Below are 23,570 nucleotides of genomic sequence, written 5' to 3' on the forward strand. Positions count from 1 at the left end.
AAATTAAATATAAAATTAAATCATTTCTGTTAATTTCCTCCTTTTTTATGTACATATATATTACACACTTCTCGATCAAAATTGTACATTTGTAGCAAAAACCTCAGAAAAGATTCTATAAAAAGAGCATAATGTACATATAAAGAAGGAAAACAACATTTTCATGATAAAATTTGTTTTGCTAAATTGAAATATAAAATTAAATATAAAATTAAATATAAAATTAAATCATTTCTGTTAATTTCCTCCTTTTTTATGTACATATATATTACACACTTCTCCATCAAAATTGTACATTTGTGGAAAAAACCTCAGAAAAGATTCTATAAAAAGAGCATAATGTACATATAAAGAAGGAAAACAACATTTTCATGATAAAATTTGTTTTGCTAAATTGAAATATAAAGTTAAATATAAAATTAAATCATTTCTGTTAATTTCCTCCTTTTTTATGTACATATATATTACACACTTCTCGATCAAGATTGTACATTTGTAGAAAAAACCTCAGAAAAGATTCTATAAAAAGAGCATAATGTACATATAAAGAAGGAAAACAACATTTTCATGATAAAATTTGTTTTGCTAAATTGAAATATAAAGTTAAATATAAAATTAAATCATTTCTGTTAATTTCCTCCTTTTTTATGTACATATATATTACACACTTCTCCATCAAAATTGTACATTTGTGAAAAAAACCTCAGAAAAGATTCTATAAAAAGAGCATAATGTACATATAAAGAAGGAAAACAACATTTTCATGATAAAATTTGTTTTGCTAAATTGAAATATAAAATTAAATATAAAATTAAATATAGAATTAAATCATTTCTGTTAATTTCCTCCTTTTTTATGTACATATATATTACACACTTCTCGATCAAAATTGTACATTTGTAGAAAAACCCCAGAAAAGATTCTATAAAAAGAGCATAATGTACATATAAAGAAGGAAAACAACATTTTCATGATAAAATTTGTTTTGCTAAATTGAAATATAAAGTTAAATATAAAATTAAATCATTTCTGTTAATTTCCTCCTTTTTTATGTACATATATATTACACACTTCTCGATCAAAATTGTACATTTGTAGCAAAAACCTCAGAAAAGATTCTATAAAAAGTGCATAATTTGTACTAGTAATACATATTTGATATAGAAAATGCTTTGTGCCAATTAACAGAAAATGAAACCATACACATTTATGGTTCAATTTACTCTTTTTCTTTTGTTAATAGAGTATACTCTATTCGATAGAGTATTGTTTCAAATAACCAATTGTTCTAGCTACATATACATGTAAAACGTATGATTATCAACTTTCATCATATAGGGGAGTACCATCTCCACTTAGACATACTCCGGGGACTAGAATTTGTAAATGGAGTTTCTCTAGGAGGTTTATAAGACGGAGTACGTGCAGATGGGGTTCTATTGCGCGGAGTTGCTCTCCCATTTTGATCTTCTTGATTTCGTGGCGTTTTTCTAGATTCATCATATCTTGGAGTAGTATTATTATAATTAGAAAATGAATTAGAAGATTGCTTTGATCGAGCCCATGCTTCCGCCGCTTTTGTCCAATTCGTTGCATTAGATGTACTAGTGACAGATCTATGTGATCTTGCAGTTGTATGTGAATTTGAATTCATTGCTGGAGGAATTGGTTGTAAGAATGGTCCTTGAGAGTGGCTGGGTGTTTGTGGATGATGAGGCGTGTGGTGTGGTGTATGATAGGGGGTCATAAACGGAGTTTGGCCGGAAGGCGTATAAGGCGTACTTCCATACATTCCATAATTATTAACACTAGCAGCTCCTGGAGTGTATGGTGGATAATGATGTGGAGTTTGATTTGCTACTTTCGAGAGTGAATGTAACATGTCGTGTGGCATATTCTGTGCTACCCTCTGTATTGTATCTGCATTCACTCCTGAAAAAAAAGAAACAGACAAAAAGGAAGTTAATTTCAGTAGAATAAAAATTATTATAGGATCCAAATTCTTAGTAATATGAAACTTACCATTCACTCCTGGAGTACCATTGTATGGTGTTCTGGAAGTCATAGTTCCATGTGGAGTACCAGGTGTAGCTTGTCCTGGCATAGGATCTCTAAAGTGTTCTTTGAACCAGCGGAACAAGTCATTTATTCTATTAAACATTTGATCTCTAAATCGAAATCCATCGGCTATTACAGTAACATATTCATGACGGCAACGAGTTCGTGGTAAATACGAAAGTAAAAATTTTCCAGGATAATTCTAAAATGTATAACAAAAAATATTAATTTAATTGAAAAATAAAAATTTTGAAGTAGGAATATAAGCAAATATTAAATATTTTCGAACATACCTTAGTTGCAGATACAATATATGGTATTCCTCCAGGATTTTGCTTCTTCTGTTCCTTCAAAATTTCTTCTGCTTTATCTTTAATGCCTTCTACGCTTGTTTTGTAATATTTAAAATCTAAAAGTTCCGAAGCATAAGCAGCCATCGGATTAATATGTCTAGCGATAATTTCATCCAAATCTTCAAATTCTTCATTGCCAATCCATAAACTGCGACCCAAAGAGAATGCATTTTCTTTGCCTTCTTCCCTTACATCAATATGTTGATAAATATTTTCTGTAACTTTCCATGTTACGGTCAAATGATCGGCTCCCTTACTGCTAGGTCGTATTATTGCTTCCCCTTGCCTCATAGTTGGCATTAACTTTTCAGCTTCTGCAAAACTTATATTATGGAAACTAGGATGAACTATAAGACGTTTTACATAAGTTTGTCGTTGTTGTAATTTCTTAGCATCCTCATCTGTTTTCATATCTTTTTCTTCTGCCTCTACTTCATAATAAACGTCTCGCTGAGGTCTCCATTCGTGATTTTTATCAATAAGATCACTCGTCTTGCTAGTACATTCGACACTAAATCGTTCTACTTCGATCTTAATTATACGACAATGAATTACTTGTCCGACACGTACTCTTTCCTCTGGACTAGCGACATGTTTATCAGACAGATTTTTTACGTGAATGTATCCAGATATTCCATTATCCAACCTTAAACGAATTCCAGTTGCTTTCCCCGGACATGCACCGGCATCAAAATGATTCCATACCTCGAACAATTCTGGAAAATCGTTTTTCAAGCAGAATGGGCATTGCCATAATCCGGTTTCATCATTTCGAACAGGATTCGCTTGATCTAATTGATCTCCTCGAGGTCTTCTATGGCTTATACCAACAACTGTTGCCAAAATTAATTTACCGACATAGAAAGTTTCCGGAGTTTCTTTAGTCAAAATATCAAATAATTGTTCAGTATTTAGAGATTGGTAAGGTACACGGAGATCTTTGTATCTACAATTCAGTTCAGCTCTTATATCGTAAAGAGTAATGCACTTGTTTCCAAAACACTGTCTTTCAAGCTCTTCTGCAAATGCATCTAAATCTAAATCTTTTAATCTTTCTGGTGATTCAAGAATTTCTTCTAGGGCACCAGCAGGATTTGCATTTTCATCATCATACTCTAAAGCATCTACTGCCATTTTTCTTGCCCATTCATATGTCTCTGGATGTACACGCGAGCCATCTAGTACTTCCACATATGCCTCTGTGCTATCTCCTAAACTATTTGTATCAATTTTAATAAAACCAGCACAATTGACAAACACTTTAGGTCCCATATGACATGCTGTTATAAGCTGTGTTCTATTTTCTAATCTCTGATTAGTTTGTTTCAAAATCTTAATCAGAGCCTGTGCTTTTCTAGGTCCCAAGCCACATACAAATTGTACTAGGTTTGCTGTATAAGGCTGCTGAACTGCTCTATTTAAATCTACTCCTACTTCATTTATACGATTTATAAATTCCAAATATAAATTTTCTATAAGATCATCTTTAGAAAGTTGATCTTGCAAAGGATGATATTTAAGGCACAGAATTTCTTCATCTATGGTACACAACTGAGAGAATTCTAATAGAGGATCTTGTATTTTTCTTGCTAAAGATATAGCTTGTCTTAACAATTCTGGATAATCTCTGAACTCAGATATACTTCTATTACTATTTGCATAAACTTTAGTAAGTTCATTATCACATATTTCCACTTGGATTGTAGGAAATTGTCCTTCTTTTGCAAGATTAGCTATACATTCTTTTATATCAGATACAATCATTAATGCTTCTCTAGATTCACCACTTACTACCACAACATGTGGTTTCTTTGTGGCAATAAAATTTTTAATTCCAAGCAACTGTGCCTTTTTCAATGTCTTTTCACTTTCCATAAAACTATTTTTACGTTTCAATAAATGCGGTAATCTTAGGTAATCAGTACATTCTCCTTCTGGAGAAATTATGCAAGCAAAGGCGGCTTGAGACGGATCAGGCACATATGCCAAACCCATCACACGAATTCCTTTGCTAGTATTCCAATCTTCGTCATCTTCATCGGGAAATTCACAAGTATATGGAGCAATTTTTATCCAATTGTACATTTTGCGGCAACACGCTTTCATAACACATTCTTTTGCTTCTAATAAAAGATTGGATCTCAATTCTTTTTTCAATTGAGGTATAATAATCCGATTTAAAGCTACTTCAACACTGCCAGTTCTTAATGCATTCCAATCTTGGACACTTTTACTAAATTCGTCCCTATAATATAGTTGCTTTATTTCATCGATATAATTATTGCTAGTATTTCCTTCTATCACGTCACTAAAGGAAAGTGTAATTAATTTATCTTCTTCTGCTACAATTAGTTTTAAGAATTGATCACCAACAAGATCCCGTACAGGTTTATTTTTAAGATATTTTAATCCATAGATGGCATGCCCTTCATCTATCTCCTTTATTCCTTTTTTAGTTGGTTTTACGGATACTTTTGCTCTCTCCATATACATTTCTCTAACGCATTTACGAACTAATGGTTCGTGCGCCAACTGAATCGCAACCATTAATTGTGCAGCTTTAAGTACTTCGTCACTTGTTGTAAATATTGCAGAACAAAAATCATTTGCTACTATTGCAGGTTCTATTGGATCTTGATCTACTTCATGACGCTGATAATTGTCTTGAAGATTTTCAGCAAAATGTTCGGGTGAGAGACCAAATTTTTTAATAAATCCGTCTAGGCCAGCTTTTCTGCAAATATAGTAAGGACCTTTTCTAATCGGCTGCTTTAATGATTCGTCTATTTCTTCTTCTTCATCTTCTACATCAGCAATTTCAGGTAGATCTTCTCCAAGTTGTTGCTGTCTTTTCTTCAATTTAGCTTCCCTTTGTGCTTGTTTTTTCTTCTTATGTGCACTTTCTTGCATGGATGACACATCCTGATTATAATACAACATAAAATGTCGATAAATATCATTTAATTCTTCAAAAGTTTGAGCATTTTTAAGTCGTTCAATATCACCGTCTTTAATAACTCGTATGTTGTCAGGTAATGGAGCATCTGGATTTTTCATAATCTCATCTAATTGAAAATTCCTCATCTTCTCAAAGAGTTTCACTAAATTTTCTTTTCTTTGTTTAAGTTGGCACCATTTTATGTCAAACTTATAAATTTTCCACAAATCATTGATGTTTAACTCTGGCAACACGTATTCTTTTCTATAAAATGCAATAAACGGAACTTCAAAGTTCTGATTACGCATAAAATCTAAAACTTTCTTAATTTTGCCGATTGTTTGCGGACCCTTTTTAGCTCTTTCTTTGGCTTCTTCATTTAGATGAGAATCTTGTATTGAAATTGTTGGTTGACAGAATGCCTGTTTATATATCCATTCAGCTTCAAGATCTAATTCATCCGAATCTTCCACTGTAGGTATAATGGGAACAACGCGAAGTTGCATACGTTCAGGAATGTCTGTAATACGAATCTCATTGTCCACATCGGTGAAGTGTCCACGTATAAGTTCACTAGGTTCATATACTTCAAAAATACTTTTCCTTGTGCTCTTTCTCTTAAGATGTTTTTTTGATCGCCTTGGGCGGTCTTCTGCATCATCATGACTATATTCATCATCTTCCTCTTCTTCCTCTTCAAACTCATCCTCTTCATATTTCCCAAATTCGTTATAATCAAAATCAATGCCAAAAATATCTTGGGCTTCTTGCAATGCAGCATCCGTATATGTAGGTCTTTTCTTTCTTCTCTTTTCGGTTATGGGTATTCCATCACCATCCACAATAAAATCATCTTCGTCATCACTTTCTTCCTCATCATACCTTTCCACTTCATCTCTGTGGTCAACTTCACTTCTTTCTTCATCCTCGTCTCCAGAACCTTGAAACAATTCATTGGCAATAGCATCTCTTCCATCGTCTATCTCTTTTTCTTCTTCCACTTCTGACTCTTCATCTTGTATTTTACGTAAACGCTTAAAACGACGTTTCCTTTCAACTTTAACTCCTAAATTTTCTTCAAGTAGGTCATAATCTTCATCTTCTAAACGATCATCAAAATCTTCATCATCACTTTTTTTACGTTTTCTAGAATCAGCAGATCCATCACTATCTTCACCATCATTGTCATCATCGATAGGACTATCATCAATAAGTCCGGGAACTTCTCCATCATCTTCTAGATATTAAACATACATATAATTTAAAGGAAGATGTTTCTAAGTATCAGTAAATATTAATTTACATATTATTAATGATGTATAAATCTTGACTCTAATATTTAATGTATAATGAATAAATAATATATATATATATATATAATAATGTCTAAATAATATATATAATATGTATAAATAATATATATAATGTATAAATAATAATATTTAATGTATAAGTAATAATGTATTTCCTAGGACCTTAAAAAGCTTTGAAAGAAACAGTAACTAAATACTTTTTTGTATCAAAAATTTCACATACCTTCGTCGTCATATTCATCCTCACTGTCCTGCATTGCTTCTAATTTTTTAAGTTTCTTCTTTTCTTTAACATCAAGTTGTTGCTCTTCCTATAAAATTATGAAACATTAGATATGTTCACAATTATTATATGTTCACAAATAATTGCACGTATTTCACTATTTTATTAGTTACCTCACTTTCTTCTGCTTCAAAATCCAAATAATGTGCCATTTTCTATTAGAAATATAAGAATTTTTGGAAAAAATATATAACAAAGCAGAATAACAGACGGAAGAATCGTACTACGGCGCAAGAAGCACTGACTGATCGCTACAGCTGTTTAATACTACGCGTCTATGGGTATTGTGATCGTCCAGAAACTTTCTTGGTGGGGCAACTTTCTTTGTAGTATAGTTCCTTAATCCGCCGCTGCAGTAAGTAACGGCTCTGCGATCGAGTTATGAATAATTTTTTTTTATAGTAAGTAGCCAGTTTACATTATTAAAATAATGTCAGTCAATTATGCAAACCATTATGCAAAATATTTAATAAAATGCATGTATATGTTTCATATATATTCTGCTTTATAACTATAAAATAATTTTTAAAACAAAAAAACATGCTTTTTTTGTGTACTAAGTATGATTATTTTTATTTATACATTATTTATACATTATTTTATTTATACATTTTATTTATACATTTTATTTATACATTATCAGATTTTTTAATATATATTGAAAGTATTTCTTAAATATATATTATTGTTATTTATAATAAATAATTATTAAAAATTGAAATTCAAAATGATGACATTTGTAACTATGATCATTAGTTTATGAAGGGTTGAAAAGAAAGAACGAACATCTTATTTAACACATGTTTAATGTTCCTAATATTTTATAATAAAATACATATCAAAATTACATGTGCTTAGATTAACATATCGATAGTAAGTCAATTATTATACAAATAAAACTTATACATATATTTTTGAATTAAGGCAGTATCTGTGTTTGAATAATATATATTAGGTCATCACATAAGTTCGTGCCGACTTTTGTGTACACATTTCATGTGTCGATTTATAAACATACGACAATAAGGGACCAATGCACTTGAAAAATAAACAATCTTAACATATATAACCGCTCGAAAAACGGAACGAACTTATGGGATGACCTAATAGAACTAAATGGTAATATGATATATTTGAGCAAATATAAACAGATATATTGTATAGAATTGATAGTTTGAAGATGTAATATCATTGAGGTAGAATATTTTAAACATTATGTACATATAAAGAAGGAAAACAACATTTTCATGATAAAATTTGTTTTGCTAAATTGAAATATAAAATTGGCATTAAATCATTTCTGTTAATTTCCTCCTTTTTTATTTATATATATATTACACACTTCTCGATCAAAATTCTACATTTGTAGCAAAAACCTCAGAAAAGATTCTATAAAAAGAGCATAATGTACATATAAAGAAGGAAAACAACATTTTCATGATAAAATTTGTTTTGCTAAATTGAAATATAAAATTGGCATTAAATCATTTCTGTTAATTTCCTCCTTTTTTATTTACATATATATTACACACTTCTCGATCAAAATTGTACATTTGTAGAAAAAACCTCAGAAAAGATTCTATAAAAAGAGCATAATGTACATATAAAGAAGGAAAACAACATTTTCATGATAAAATTTGTTTTGCTAAATTGAAATATAAAATTAAATATAAAATTAAATCATTTCTGTTAATTTCCTCCTTTTTTATGTACATATATATTACACACTTCTCGATCAAAATTGTACATTTGTAGCAAAAACCTCAGAAAAGATTCTATAAAAAGAGCATAATGTACATATAAAGAAGGAAAACAACATTTTCATGATAAAATTTGTTTTGCTAAATTGAAATATAAAATTAAATATAAAATTAAATATAAAATTAAATCATTTCTGTTAATTTCCTCCTTTTTTATGTACATATATATTACACACTTCTCCATCAAAATTGTACATTTGTGGAAAAAACCTCAGAAAAGATTCTATAAAAAGAGCATAATGTACATATAAAGAAGGAAAACAACATTTTCATGATAAAATTTGTTTTGCTAAATTGAAATATAAAGTTAAATATAAAATTAAATCATTTCTGTTAATTTCCTCCTTTTTTATGTACATATATATTACACACTTCTCGATCAAGATTGTACATTTGTAGAAAAAACCTCAGAAAAGATTCTATAAAAAGAGCATAATGTACATATAAAGAAGGAAAACAACATTTTCATGATAAAATTTGTTTTGCTAAATTGAAATATAAAATTAAATATAAAATAAAATCATTTCTGTTAATTTCCTCCTTTTTTATGTACATATATATTACACACTTCTCCATCAAAATTGTACATTTGTGAAAAAAACCTCAGAAAAGATTCTATAAAAAGAGCATAATGTACATATAAAGAAGGAAAACAACATTTTCATGATAAAATTTGTTTTGCTAAATTGAAATATAAAATTAAATATAAAATTAAATATAGAATTAAATCATTTCTGTTAATTTCCTCCTTTTTTATGTACATATATATTACACACTTCTCGATCAAAATTGTACATTTGTAGAAAAACCTCAGAAAAGATTCTATAAAAAGAGCATAATGTACATATAAAGAAGGAAAACAACATTTTCATGATAAAATTTGTTTTGCTAAATTGAAATATAAAGTTAAATATAAAATTAAATCATTTCTGTTAATTTCCTCCTTTTTTATGTACATATATATTACACACTTCTCGATCAAAATTGTACATTTGTAGCAAAAACCTCAGAAAAGATTCTATAAAAAGTGCATAATTTGTACTAGTAATATATATTTGATATAGAAAATGCTTTGTGCCAATTAACAGAAAATGAAACCATACACATTTATGGTTCAATTTACTCTTTTTCTTTTGTTAATAGAGTATACTCTATTCGATAGAGTATTGTTTCAAATAACCAATTGTTCTAGCTACATATACATGTAAAACGTATGATTATCAACTTTCATCATATAGGGGAGTACCATCTCCACTTAGACATACTCCGGGGACTAGAATTTGTAAATGGAGTTTCTCTAGGAGATTTATAAGACGGAGTACGTGCAGATGGGGTTCTATTGCGCGGAGTTGCTCTCCCATTTTGATCTTCTTGATTTCGTGGCGTTTTTCTAGATTCATCATATCTTGGAGTAGTATTATTATAATTAGAAAATGAATTAGAAGATTGCTTTGATCGAGCCCATGCTTCCGCCGCTTTTGTCCAATTCGTTGCATTAGATGTACTAGTGACAGATCTATGTGATCTTGCAGTTGTATGTGAATTTGAATTCATTGCTGGAGGAATTGGTTGTAAGAATGGTCCTTGAGAGTGGCTGGGTGTTTGTGGATGATGAGGCGTGTGGTGTGGTGTATGATAGGGGGTCATAAACGGAGTTTGGCCGGAAGGCGTATAAGGCGTACTTCCATACATTCCATAATTATTAACACTAGCAGCTCCTGGAGTGTATGGTGGATAATGATGTGGAGTTTGATTTGCTACTTTCGAGAGTGAATGTAACATGTCGTGTGGCATATTCTGTGCTAGCCTCTGTATTGTATCTGCATTCACTCCTGAAAAAAAAGAAACAGACAAAAAGGAAGTTAATTTCAGTAGAATAAAAATTATTATAGGATCCAAATTCTTAGTAATATGAAACTTACCATTCACTCCTGGAGTACCATTGTATGGTGTTCTGGAAGTCATAGTTCCATGTGGAGTACCAGGTGTAGCTTGTCCTGGCATAGGATCTCTAAAGTGTTCTTTGAACCAGCGGAACAAGTCATTTATTCTATTAAACATTTGATCTCTAAATCGAAATCCATCGGCTATTACAGTAACATATTCATGACGGCAACGAGTTCGTGGTAAATACGAAAGTAAAAATTTTCCAGGATAATTCTAAAATGTATAACAAAAAATATTAATTTAATTGAAAAATAAAAATTTTGAAGTAGGAATATAAGCAAATATTAAATATTTTCGAACATACCTTAGTTGCAGATACAATATATGGTATTCCTCCAGGATTTTGCTTCTTCTGTTCCTTCAAAATTTCTTCTGCTTTATCTTTAATGCCTTCTACGCTTGTTTTGTAATATTTAAAATCTAAAAGTTCCGAAGCATAAGCAGCCATCGGATTAATATGTCTAGCGATAATTTCATCCAAATCTTCAAATTCTTCATTGCCAATCCATAAACTGCGACCCAAAGAGAATGCATTTTCTTTGCCTTCTTCCCTTACATCAATATGTTGATAAATATTTTCTGTAACTTTCCATGTTACGGTCAAATGATCGGCTCCCTTACTGCTAGGTCGTATTATTGCTTCCCCTTGCCTCATAGTTGGCATTAACTTTTCAGCTTCTGCAAAACTTATATTATGGAAACTAGGATGAACTATAAGACGTTTTACATAAGTTTGTCGTTGTTGTAATTTCTTAGCATCCTCATCTGTTTTCATATCTTTTTCTTCTGCCTCTACTTCATAATAAACGTCTCGCTGAGGTCTCCATTCGTGATTTTTATCAATAAGATCACTCGTCTTGCTAGTACATTCGACACTAAATCGTTCTACTTCGATCTTAATTATACGACAATGAATTACTTGTCCGACACGTACTCTTTCCTCTGGACTAGCGACATGTTTATCAGACAGATTTTTTACGTGAATGTATCCAGATATTCCATTATCCAACCTTAAACGAATTCCAGTTGCTTTCCCCGGACATGCACCGGCATCAAAATGATTCCATACCTCGAACAATTCTGGAAAATCGTTTTTCAAGCAGAATGGGCATTGCCATAATCCGGTTTCATCATTTCGAACAGGATTCGCTTGATCTAATTGATCTCCTCGAGGTCTTCTATGGCTTATACCAACAACTGTTGCCAAAATTAATTTACCGACATAGAAAGTTTCCGGAGTTTCTTTAGTCAAAATATCAAATAATTGTTCAGTATTTAGAGATTGGTAAGGTACACGGAGATCTTTGTATCTACAATTCAGTTCAGCTCTTATATCGTAAAGAGTAATGCACTTGTTTCCAAAACACTGTCTTTCAAGCTCTTCTGCAAATGCATCTAAATCTAAATCTTTTAATCTTTCTGGTGATTCAAGAATTTCTTCTAGGGCACCAGCAGGATTTGCATTTTCATCATCATACTCTAAAGCATCTACTGCCATTTTTCTTGCCCATTCATATGTCTCTGGATGTACACGCGAGCCATCTAGTACTTCCACATATGCCTCTGTGCTATCTCCTAAACTATTTGTATCAATTTTAATAAAACCAGCACAATTGACAAACACTTTAGGTCCCATATGACATGCTGTTATAAGCTGTGTTCTATTTTCTAATCTCTGATTAGTTTGTTTCAAAATCTTAATCAGAGCCTGTGCTTTTCTAGGTCCCAAGCCACATACAAATTGTACTAGGTTTGCTGTATAAGGCTGCTGAACTGCTCTATTTAAATCTACTCCTACTTCATTTATACGATTTATAAATTCCAAATATAAATTTTCTATAAGATCATCTTTAGAAAGTTGATCTTGCAAAGGATGATATTTAAGGCACAGAATTTCTTCATCTATGGTACACAACTGAGAGAATTCTAATAGAGGATCTTGTATTTTTCTTGCTAAAGATATAGCTTGTCTTAACAATTCTGGATAATCTCTGAACTCAGATATACTTCTATTACTATTTGCATAAACTTTAGTAAGTTCATTATCACATATTTCCACTTGGATTGTAGGAAATTGTCCTTCTTTTGCAAGATTAGCTATACATTCTTTTATATCAGATACAATCATTAATGCTTCTCTAGATTCACCACTTACTACCACAACATGTGGTTTCTTTGTGGCAATAAAATTTTTAATTCCAAGCAACTGTGCCTTTTTCAATGTCTTTTCACTTTCCATAAAACTATTTTTACGTTTCAATAAATGCGGTAATCTTAGGTAATCAGTACATTCTCCTTCTGGAGAAATTATGCAAGCAAAGGCGGCTTGAGACGGATCAGGCACATATGCCAAACCCATCACACGAATTCCTTTGCTAGTATTCCAATCTTCGTCATCTTCATCGGGAAATTCACAAGTATATGGAGCAATTTTTATCCAATTGTACATTTTGCGGCAACACGCTTTCATAACACATTCTTTTGCTTCTAATAAAAGATTGGATCTCAATTCTTTTTTCAATTGAGGTATAATAATCCGATTTAAAGCTACTTCAACACTGCCAGTTCTTAATGCATTCCAATCTTGGACACTTTTACTAAATTCGTCCCTATAATATAGTTGCTTTATTTCATCGATATAATTATTGCTAGTATTTCCTTCTATCACGTCACTAAAGGAAAGTGTAATTAATTTATCTTCTTCTGCTACAATTAGTTTTAAGAATTGATCACCAACAAGATCCCGTACAGGTTTATTTTTAAGATATTTTAATCCATAGATGGCATGCCCTTCATCTATCTCCTTTATTCCTTTTTTAGTTGGTTTTACGGATACTTTTGCTCTCTCCATATACATTTCTCTAACGCATTTACGAACTAATGGTTCGTGCGCCAACTGAATCGCAACCATTAATTGTGCAGCTTTAAGTACTTCGTCACTTGTTGTAAATATTGCAGAACAAAAATCATTTGCTACTATTGCAGGTTCTATTGGATCTTGATCTACTTCATGACGCTGATAATTGTCTTGAAGATTTTCAGCAAAATGTTCGGGTGAGAGACCAAATTTTTTAATAAATCCGTCTAGGCCAGCTTTTCTGCAAATATAGTAAGGACCTTTTCTAATCGGCTGCTTTAATGATTCGTCTATTTCTTCTTCTTCATCTTCTACATCAGCAATTTCAGGTAGATCTTCTCCAAGTTGTTGCTGTCTTTTCTTCAATTTAGCTTCCCTTTGTGCTTGTTTTTTCTTCTTATGTGCACTTTCTTGCATGGATGACACATCCTGATTATAATACAACATAAAATGTCGATAAATATCATTTAATTCTTCAAAAGTTTGAGCATTTTTAAGTCGTTCAATATCACCGTCTTTAATAACTCGTATGTTGTCAGGTAATGGAGCATCTGGATTTTTCATAATCTCATCTAATTGAAAATTCCTCATCTTCTCAAAGAGTTTCACTAAATTTTCTTTTCTTTGTTTAAGTTGGCACCATTTTATGTCAAACTTATAAATTTTCCACAAATCATTGATGTTTAACTCTGGCAACACGTATTCTTTTCTATAAAATGCAATAAACGGAACTTCAAAGTTCTGATTACGCATAAAATCTAAAACTTTCTTAATTTTGCCGATTGTTTGCGGACCCTTTTTAGCTCTTTCTTTGGCTTCTTCATTTAGATGAGAATCTTGTATTGAAATTGTTGGTTGACAGAATGCCTGTTTATATATCCATTCAGCTTCAAGATCTAATTCATCCGAATCTTCCACTGTAGGTATAATGGGAACAACGCGAAGTTGCATACGTTCAGGAATGTCTGTAATACGAATCTCATTGTCCACATCGGTGAAGTGTCCACGTATAAGTTCACTAGGTTCATATACTTCAAAAATACTTTTCCTTGTGCTCTTTCTCTTAAGATGTTTTTTTGATCGCCTTGGGCGGTCTTCTGCATCATCATGACTATATTCATCATCTTCCTCTTCTTCCTCTTCAAACTCATCCTCTTCATATTTCCCAAATTCGTTATAATCAAAATCAATGCCAAAAATATCTTGGGCTTCTTGCAATGCAGCATCCGTATATGTAGGTCTTTTCTTTCTTCTCTTTTCGGTTATGGGTATTCCATCACCATCCACAATAAAATCATCTTCGTCATCACTTTCTTCCTCATCATACCTTTCCACTTCATCTCTGTGGTCAACTTCACTTCTTTCTTCATCCTCGTCTCCAGAACCTTGAAACAATTCATTGGCAATAGCATCTCTTCCATCGTCTATCTCTTTTTCTTCTTCCACTTCTGACTCTTCATCTTGTATTTTACGTAAACGCTTAAAACGACGTTTCCTTTCAACTTTAACTCCTAAATTTTCTTCAAGTAGGTCATAATCTTCATCTTCTAAACGATCATCAAAATCTTCATCATCACTTTTTTTACGTTTTCTAGAATCAGCAGATCCATCACTATCTTCACCATCATTGTCATCATCGATAGGACTATCATCAATAAGTCCGGGAACTTCTCCATCATCTTCTAGATATTAAACATACATATAATTTAAAGGAAGATGTTTCTAAGTATCAGTAAATATTAATTTACATATTATTAATGATGTATAAATCTTGACTCTAATATTTAATGTATAATGAATAAATAATATATATATATATATATAATAATGTCTAAATAATATATATAATATGTATAAATAATATATATAATGTATAAATAATAATATTTAATGTATAAGTAATAATGTATTTCCTAGGACCTTAAAAAGCTTTGAAAGAAACAGTAACTAAATACTTTTTTGTATCAAAAATTTCACATACCTTCGTCGTCATATTCATCCTCACTGTCCTGCATTGCTTCTAATTTTTTAAGTTTCTTCTTTTCTTTAACATCAAGTTGTTGCTCTTCCTATAAAATTATGAAACATTAGATATGTTCACAATTATTATATGTTCACAAATAATTGCACGTATTTCACTATTTTATTAGTTACCTCACTTTCTTCTGCTTCAAAATCCAAATAATGTGCCATTTTCTATTAGAAATATAAGAATTTTTCGAAAAAATATATAACAAAGCAGAATAACAGACGGAAGAATCGTACTACGGCGCAAGAAGCACTGACTGATCGCTACAGCTGTTTAATACTACGCGTCTATGGGTATTGTGATCGTCCAGAAACTTTCTTGGTGGGGCAACTTTCTTTGTAGTATAGTTCCTTAATCCGCCGCTGCAGTAAGTAACGGCTCTGCGATCGAGTTATGAATAATTTTTTTTTATAGTAAGTAGCCAGTTTACATTATTAAAATAATGTCAGTCAATTATGCAAACCATTATGCAAAATATTTAATAAAATGCATGTATATGTTTCATATATATTCTGCTTTATAACTATAAAATAATTTTTAAAACAAAAAAACATGCTTTTTTTGTGTACTAAGTATGATTATTTTTATTTATACATTATTTATACATTATTTTATTTATACATTTTATTTATACATTTTATTTATACATTATCAGATTTTTTAATATATATTGAAAGTATTTCTTAAATATATATTATTGTTATTTATAATAAATAATTATTAAAAATTGAAATTCAAAATGATGACATTTGTAACTATGATCATTAGTTTATGAAGGGTTGAAAAGAAAGAACGAACATCTTATTTAACACATGTTTAATGTTCCTAATATTTTATAATAAAATACATATCAAAATTACATGTGCTTAGATTAACATATCGATAGTAAGTCAATTATTATACAAATAAAACTTATACATATATTTTTGAATTAAGGCAGTATCTGTGTTTGAATAATATATATTAGGTCATCACATAAGTTCGTGCCGACTTTTGTGTACACATTTCATGTGTCGATTTATAAACATACGACAATAAGGGACCAATGCACTTGAAAAATAAACAATCTTAACATATATAACCGCTCGAAAAACGGAACGAACTTATGGGATGACCTAATAGAACTAAATGGTAATATGATATATTTGAGCAAATATAAACAGATATATTGTATAGAATTGATAGTTTGAAGATGTAATATCATTGAGGTAGAATATTTTAAACATTATGTACATATAAAGAAGGAAAACAACATTTTCATGATAAAATTTGTTTTGCTAAATTGAAATATAAAATTGGCATTAAATCATTTCTGTTAATTTCCTCCTTTTTTATTTATATATATATTACACACTTCTCGATCAAAATTCTACATTTGTAGCAAAAACCTCAGAAAAGATTCTATAAAAAGAGCATAATGTACATATAAAGAAGGAAAACAACATTTTCATGATAAAATTTGTTTTGCTAAATTGAAATATAAAATTGGCATTAAATCATTTCTGTTAATTTCCTCCTTTTTTATTTACATATATATTACACACTTCTCGATCAAAATTGTACATTTGTAGAAAAAACCTCAGAAAAGATTCTATAAAAAGAGCATAATGTACATATAAAGAAGGAAAACAACATTTTCATGATAAAATTTGTTTTGCTAAATTGAAATATAAAATTAAATATAAAATTAAATCATTTCTGTTAATTTCCTCCTTTTTTATGTACATATATATTACACACTTCTCGATCAAAATTGTACATTTGTAGCAAAAACCTCAGAAAAGATTCTATAAAAAGAGCATAATGTACATATAAAGAAGGAAAACAACATTTTCATGATAAAATTTGTTTTGCTAAATTGAAATATAAAATTAAATATAAAATTAAATATAAAATTAAATCATTTCTGTTAATTTCCTCCTTTTTTATGTACATATATATTACACACTTCTCGATCAAAATTGTACATTTGTAGAAAAAACCTCAGAAAAGATTCTATAAAAAGAGCATAATGTACATATAAAGAAGGAAAACAACATTTTCATGATAAAATTTGTTTTGCTAAATTGAAATATAAAGTTAAATATAAAATTAAATCATTTCTGTTAATTTCCTCCTTTTTTATGTACATATATATTACACACTTCTCGATCAAAATTGTACATTTGTAGCAAAAACCTCAGAAAAGATTCTATAAAAAGTGCATAATTTGTACTAGTAATACATATTTGATATAGAAAATGCTTTGTGCCAATTAACAGAAAATAAAACCATACACATTTATGGTTCAATTTACTCTTTTTCTTTTGTTAATAGAGTATACTCTATTCGATAGAGTATTGTTTCAAATAACCAATTGTTCTAGCTACATATACATGTAAAACGTATGATTATCAACTTTCATCATATAGGGGAGTACCATCTCCACTTAGACATACTCCGGGGACTAGAATTTGTAAATGGAGTTTCTCTAGGAGATTTATAAGACGGAGTACGTGCAGATGGGGTTCTATTGCGCGGAGTTGCTCTCCCATTTTGATCTTCTTGATTTCGTGGCGTTTTTCTAGATTCATCATATCTTGGAGTAGTATTATTATAATTAGAAAATGAATTAGAAGATTGCTTTGATCGAGCCCATGCTTCCGCCGCTTTTGTCCAATTCGTTGCATTAGATGTACTAGTGACAGATCTATGTGATCTTGCAGTTGTATGTGAATTTGAATTCATTGCTGGAGGAATTGGTTGTAAGAATGGTCCTTGAGAGTGGCTGGGTGTTTGTGGATGATGAGGCGTGTGGTGTGGTGTATGATAGGGGGTCATAAACGGAGTTTGGCCGGAAGGCGTATAAGGCGTACTTCCATACATTCCATAATTATTAACACTAGCAGCTCCTGGAGTGTATGGTGGATAATGATGTGGAGTTTGATTTGCTACTTTCGAGAGTGAATGTAACATGTCGTGTGGCATATTCTGTGCTACCCTCTGTATTGTATCTGCATTCACTCCTGAAAAAAAAGAAACAGACAAAAAGGAAGTTAATTTCAGTAGAATAAAAATTATTATAGGATCCAAATTCTTAGTAATATGAAACTTACCATTCACTCCTGGAGTACCATTGTATGGTGTTCTGGAAGTCATAGTTCCATGTGGAGTACCAGGTGTAGCTTGTCCTGGCATAGGATCTCTAAAGTGTTCTTTGAACCAGCGGAACAAGTCATTTATTCTATTAAACATTTGATCTCTAAATCGAAATCCATCGGCTATTACAGTAACATATTCATGACGGCAACGAGTTCGTGGTAAATACGAAAGTAAAAATTTTCCAGGATAATTCTAAAATGTATAACAAAAAATATTAATTTAATTGAAAAATAAAAATTTTGAAGTAGGAATATAAGCAAATATTAAATATTTTCGAACATACCTTAGTTGCAGATACAATATATGGTATTCCTCCAGGATTTTGCTTCTTCTGTTCCTTCAAAATTTCTTCTGCTTTATCTTTAATGCCTTCTACGCTTGTTTTGTAATATTTAAAATCTAAAAGTTCCGAAGCATAAGCAGCCATCGGATTAATATGTCTAGCGATAATTTCATCCAAATCTTCAAATTCTTCATTGCCAATCCATAAACTGCGACCCAAAGAGAATGCATTTTCTTTGCCTTCTTCCCTTACATCAATATGTTGATAAATATTTTCTGTAACTTTCCATGTTACGGTCAAATGATCGGCTCCCTTACTGCTAGGTCGTATTATTGCTTCCCCTTGCCTCATAGTTGGCATTAACTTTTCAGCTTCTGCAAAACTTATATTATGGAAACTAGGATGAACTATAAGACGTTTTACATAAGTTTGTCGTTGTTGTAATTTCTTAGCATCCTCATCTGTTTTCATATCTTTTTCTTCTGCCTCTACTTCATAATAAACGTCTCGCTGAGGTCTCCATTCGTGATTTTTATCAATAAGATCACTCGTCTTGCTAGTACATTCGACACTAAATCGTTCTACTTCGATCTTAATTATACGACAGTGAATTACTTGTCCGACACGTACTCTTTCCTCTGGACTAGCGACATGTTTATCAGACAGATTTTTTACGTGAATGTATCCAGATATTCCATTATCCAACCTTAAACGAATTCCAGTTGCTTTCCCCGGACATGCACCGGCATCAAAATGATTCCATACCTCGAACAATTCTGGAAAATCGTTTTTCAAGCAGAATGGGCATTGCCATAATCCGGTTTCATCATTTCGAACAGGATTCGCTTGATCTAATTGATCTCCTCGAGGTCTTCTATGGCTTATACCAACAACTGTTGCCAAAATTAATTTACCGACATAGAAAGTTTCCGGAGTTTCTTTAGTCAAAATATCAAATAATTGTTCAGTATTTAGAGATTGGTAAGGTACACGGAGATCTTTGTATCTACAATTCAGTTCAGCTCTTATATCGTAAAGAGTAATGCACTTGTTTCCAAAACACTGTCTTTCAAGCTCTTCTGCAAATGCATCTAAATCTAAATCTTTTAATCTTTCTGGTGATTCAAGAATTTCTTCTAGGGCACCAGCAGGATTTGCATTTTCATCATCATACTCTAAAGCATCTACTGCCATTTTTCTTGCCCATTCATATGTCTCTGGATGTACACGCGAGCCATCTAGTACTTCCACATATGCCTCTGTGCTATCTCCTAAACTATTTGTATCAATTTTAATAAAACCAGCACAATTGACAAACACTTTAGGTCCCATATGACATGCTGTTATAAGCTGTGTTCTATTTTCTAATCTCTGATTAGTTTGTTTCAAAATCTTAATCAGAGCCTGTGCTTTTCTAGGTCCCAAGCCACATACAAATTGTACTAGGTTTGCTGTATAAGGCTGCTGAACTGCTCTATTTAAATCTACTCCTACTTCATTTATACGATTTATAAATTCCAAATATAAATTTTCTATAAGATCATCTTTAGAAAGTTGATCTTGCAAAGGATGATATTTAAGGCACAGAATTTCTTCATCTATGGTACACAACTGAGAGAATTCTAATAGAGGATCTTGTATTTTTCTTGCTAAAGATATAGCTTGTCTTAACAATTCTGGATAATCTCTGAACTCAGATATACTTCTATTACTATTTGCATAAACTTTAGTAAGTTCATTATCACATATTTCCACTTGGATTGTAGGAAATTGTCCTTCTTTTGCAAGATTAGCTATACATTCTTTTATATCAGATACAATCATTAATGCTTCTCTAGATTCACCACTTACTACCACAACATGTGGTTTCTTTGTGGCAATAAAATTTTTAATTCCAAGCAACTGTGCCTTTTTCAATGTCTTTTCACTTTCCATAAAACTATTTTTACGTTTCAATAAATGCGGTAATCTTAGGTAATCAGTACATTCTCCTTCTGGAGAAATTATGCAAGCAAAGGCGGCTTGAGACGGATCAGGCACATATGCCAAACCCATCACACGAATTCCTTTGCTAGTATTCCAATCTTCGTCATCTTCATCGGGAAATTCACAAGTATATGGAGCAATTTTTATCCAATTGTACATTTTGCGGCAACACGCTTTCATAACACATTCTTTTGCTTCTAATAAAAGATTGGATCTCAATTCTTTTTTCAATTGAGGTATAATAATCCGATTTAAAGCTACTTCAACACTGCCAGTTCTTAATGCATTCCAATCTTGGACACTTTTACTAAATTCGTCCCTATAATATAGTTGCTTTATTTCATCGATATAATTATTGCTAGTATTTCCTTCTATCACGTCACTAAAGGAAAGTGTAATTAATTTATCTTCTTCTGCTACAATTAGTTTTAAGAATTGATCACCAACAAGATCCCGTACAGGTTTATTTTTAAGATATTTTAATCCATAGATGGCATGCCCTTCATCTATCTCCTTTATTCCTTTTTTAGTTGGTTTTACGGATACTTTTGCTCTCTCCATATACATTTCTCTAACGCATTTACGAACTAATGGTTCGTGCGCCAACTGAATCGCAACCATTAATTGTGCAGCTTTAAGTACTTCGTCACTTGTTGTAAATATTGCAGAACAAAAATCATTTGCTACTATTGCAGGTTCTATTGGATCTTGATCTACTTCATGACGCTGATAATTGTCTTGAAGATTTTCAGCAAAATGTTCGGGTGAGAGACCAAATTTTTTAATAAATCCGTCTAGGCCAGCTTTTCTGCAAATATAGTAAGGACCTTTTCTAATCGGCTGCTTTAATGATTCGTCTATTTCTTCTTCTTCATCTTCTACATCAGCAATTTCAGGTAGATCTTCTCCAAGTTGTTGCTGTCTTTTCTTCAATTTAGCTTCCCTTTGTGCTTGTTTTTTCTTCTTATGTGCACTTTCTTGCATGGATGACACATCCTGATTATAATACAACATAAAATGTCGATAAATATCATTTAATTCTTCAAAAGTTTGAGCATTTTTAAGTCGTTCAATATCACCGTCTTTAATAACTCGTATGTTGTCAGGTAATGGAGCATCTGGATTTTTCATAATCTCATCTAATTGAAAATTCCTCATCTTCTCAAAGAGTTTCACTAAATTTTCTTTTCTTTGTTTAAGTTGGCACCATTTTATGTCAAACTTATAAATTTTCCACAAATCATTGATGTTTAACTCTGGCAACACGTATTCTTTTCTATAAAATGCAATAAACGGAACTTCAAAGTTCTGATTACGCATAAAATCTAAAACTTTCTTAATTTTGCCGATTGTTTGCGGACCCTTTTTAGCTCTTTCTTTGGCTTCTTCATTTAGATGAGAATCTTGTATTGAAATTGTTGGTTGACAGAATGCCTGTTTATATATCCATTCAGCTTCAAGATCTAATTCATCCGAATCTTCCACTGTAGGTATAATGGGAACAACGCGAAGTTGCATACGTTCAGGAATGTCTGTAATACGAATCTCATTGTCCACATCGGTGAAGTGTCCACGTATAAGTTCACTAGGTTCATATACTTCAAAAATACTTTTCCTTGTGCTCTTTCTCTTAAGATGTTTTTTTGATCGCCATGGGCGGTCTTCTGCATCATCATGACTATATTCATCATCTTCCTCTTCTTCCTCTTCAAACTCATCCTCTTCATATTTCCCAAATTCGTTATAATCAAAATCAATGCCAAAAATATCTTGGGCTTCTTGCAATGCAGCATCCGTATATGTAGGTCTTTTCTTTCTTCTCTTTTCGGTTATGGGTATTCCATCACCATCCACAATAAAATCATCTTCGTCATCACTTTCTTCCTCATCATACCTTTCCACTTCATCTCTGTGGTCAACTTCACTTCTTTCTTCATCCTCGTCTCCAGAACCTTGAAACAATTCATTGGCAATAGCATCTCTTCCATCGTCTATCTCTTTTTCTTCTTCCACTTCTGACTCTTCATCTTGTATTTTACGTAAACGCTTAAAACGACGTTTCCTTTCAACTTTAACTCCTAAATTTTCTTCAAGTAGGTCATAATCTTCATCTTCTAAACGATCATCAAAATCTTCATCATCACTTTTTTTACGTTTTCTAGAATCAGCAGATCCATCACTATCTTCACCATCATTGTCATCATCGATAGGACTATCATCAATAAGTCCGGGAACTTCTCCATCATCTTCTAGATATTAAACATACATATAATTTAAAGGAAGATGTTTCTAAGTATCAGTAAATATTAATTTACATATTATTAATGATGTATAAATCTTGACTCTAATATTTAATGTATAATGAATAAATAATATATATATATATATAATAATGTATAAATAATATATATAATATGTATAAATAATATATATAATGTATAAATAATAATATTTAATGTATAAGTAATAATGTATTTCCTAGGACCTTAAAAAGCTTTGAAAGAAACAGTAACTAAATACTTTTTTGTATCAAAAATTTCACATACCTTCGTCGTCATATTCATCCTCACTGTCCTGCATTGCTTCTAATTTTTTAAGTTTCTTCTTTTCTTTAACATCAAG

General features: G+C 31.2%; 3 pseudogenes; all 3 read right to left on the bottom strand.

The window, feature by feature from the left end:
- Window positions 1-1,195: 1,195 nt before the first annotated feature.
- LOC126917349 (transcription elongation factor SPT6-like) lies at window positions 1,196-6,961 on the bottom strand (annotated as a pseudogene).
- A 2,844-nt stretch (window positions 6,962-9,805) lies between these two features.
- Window positions 9,806-15,566, bottom strand: LOC126917365 (transcription elongation factor SPT6-like; annotated as a pseudogene).
- Window positions 15,567-17,630: 2,064 nt separating this feature from the next.
- Window positions 17,631-23,570, bottom strand: LOC126917352 (transcription elongation factor SPT6-like; annotated as a pseudogene).

Source organism: Bombus affinis, chromosome 6 (assembly GCF_024516045.1).
Source record: "Bombus affinis isolate iyBomAffi1 chromosome 6, iyBomAffi1.2, whole genome shotgun sequence".
NCBI lineage: Eukaryota > Metazoa > Arthropoda > Insecta > Hymenoptera > Apidae > Bombus > Bombus affinis.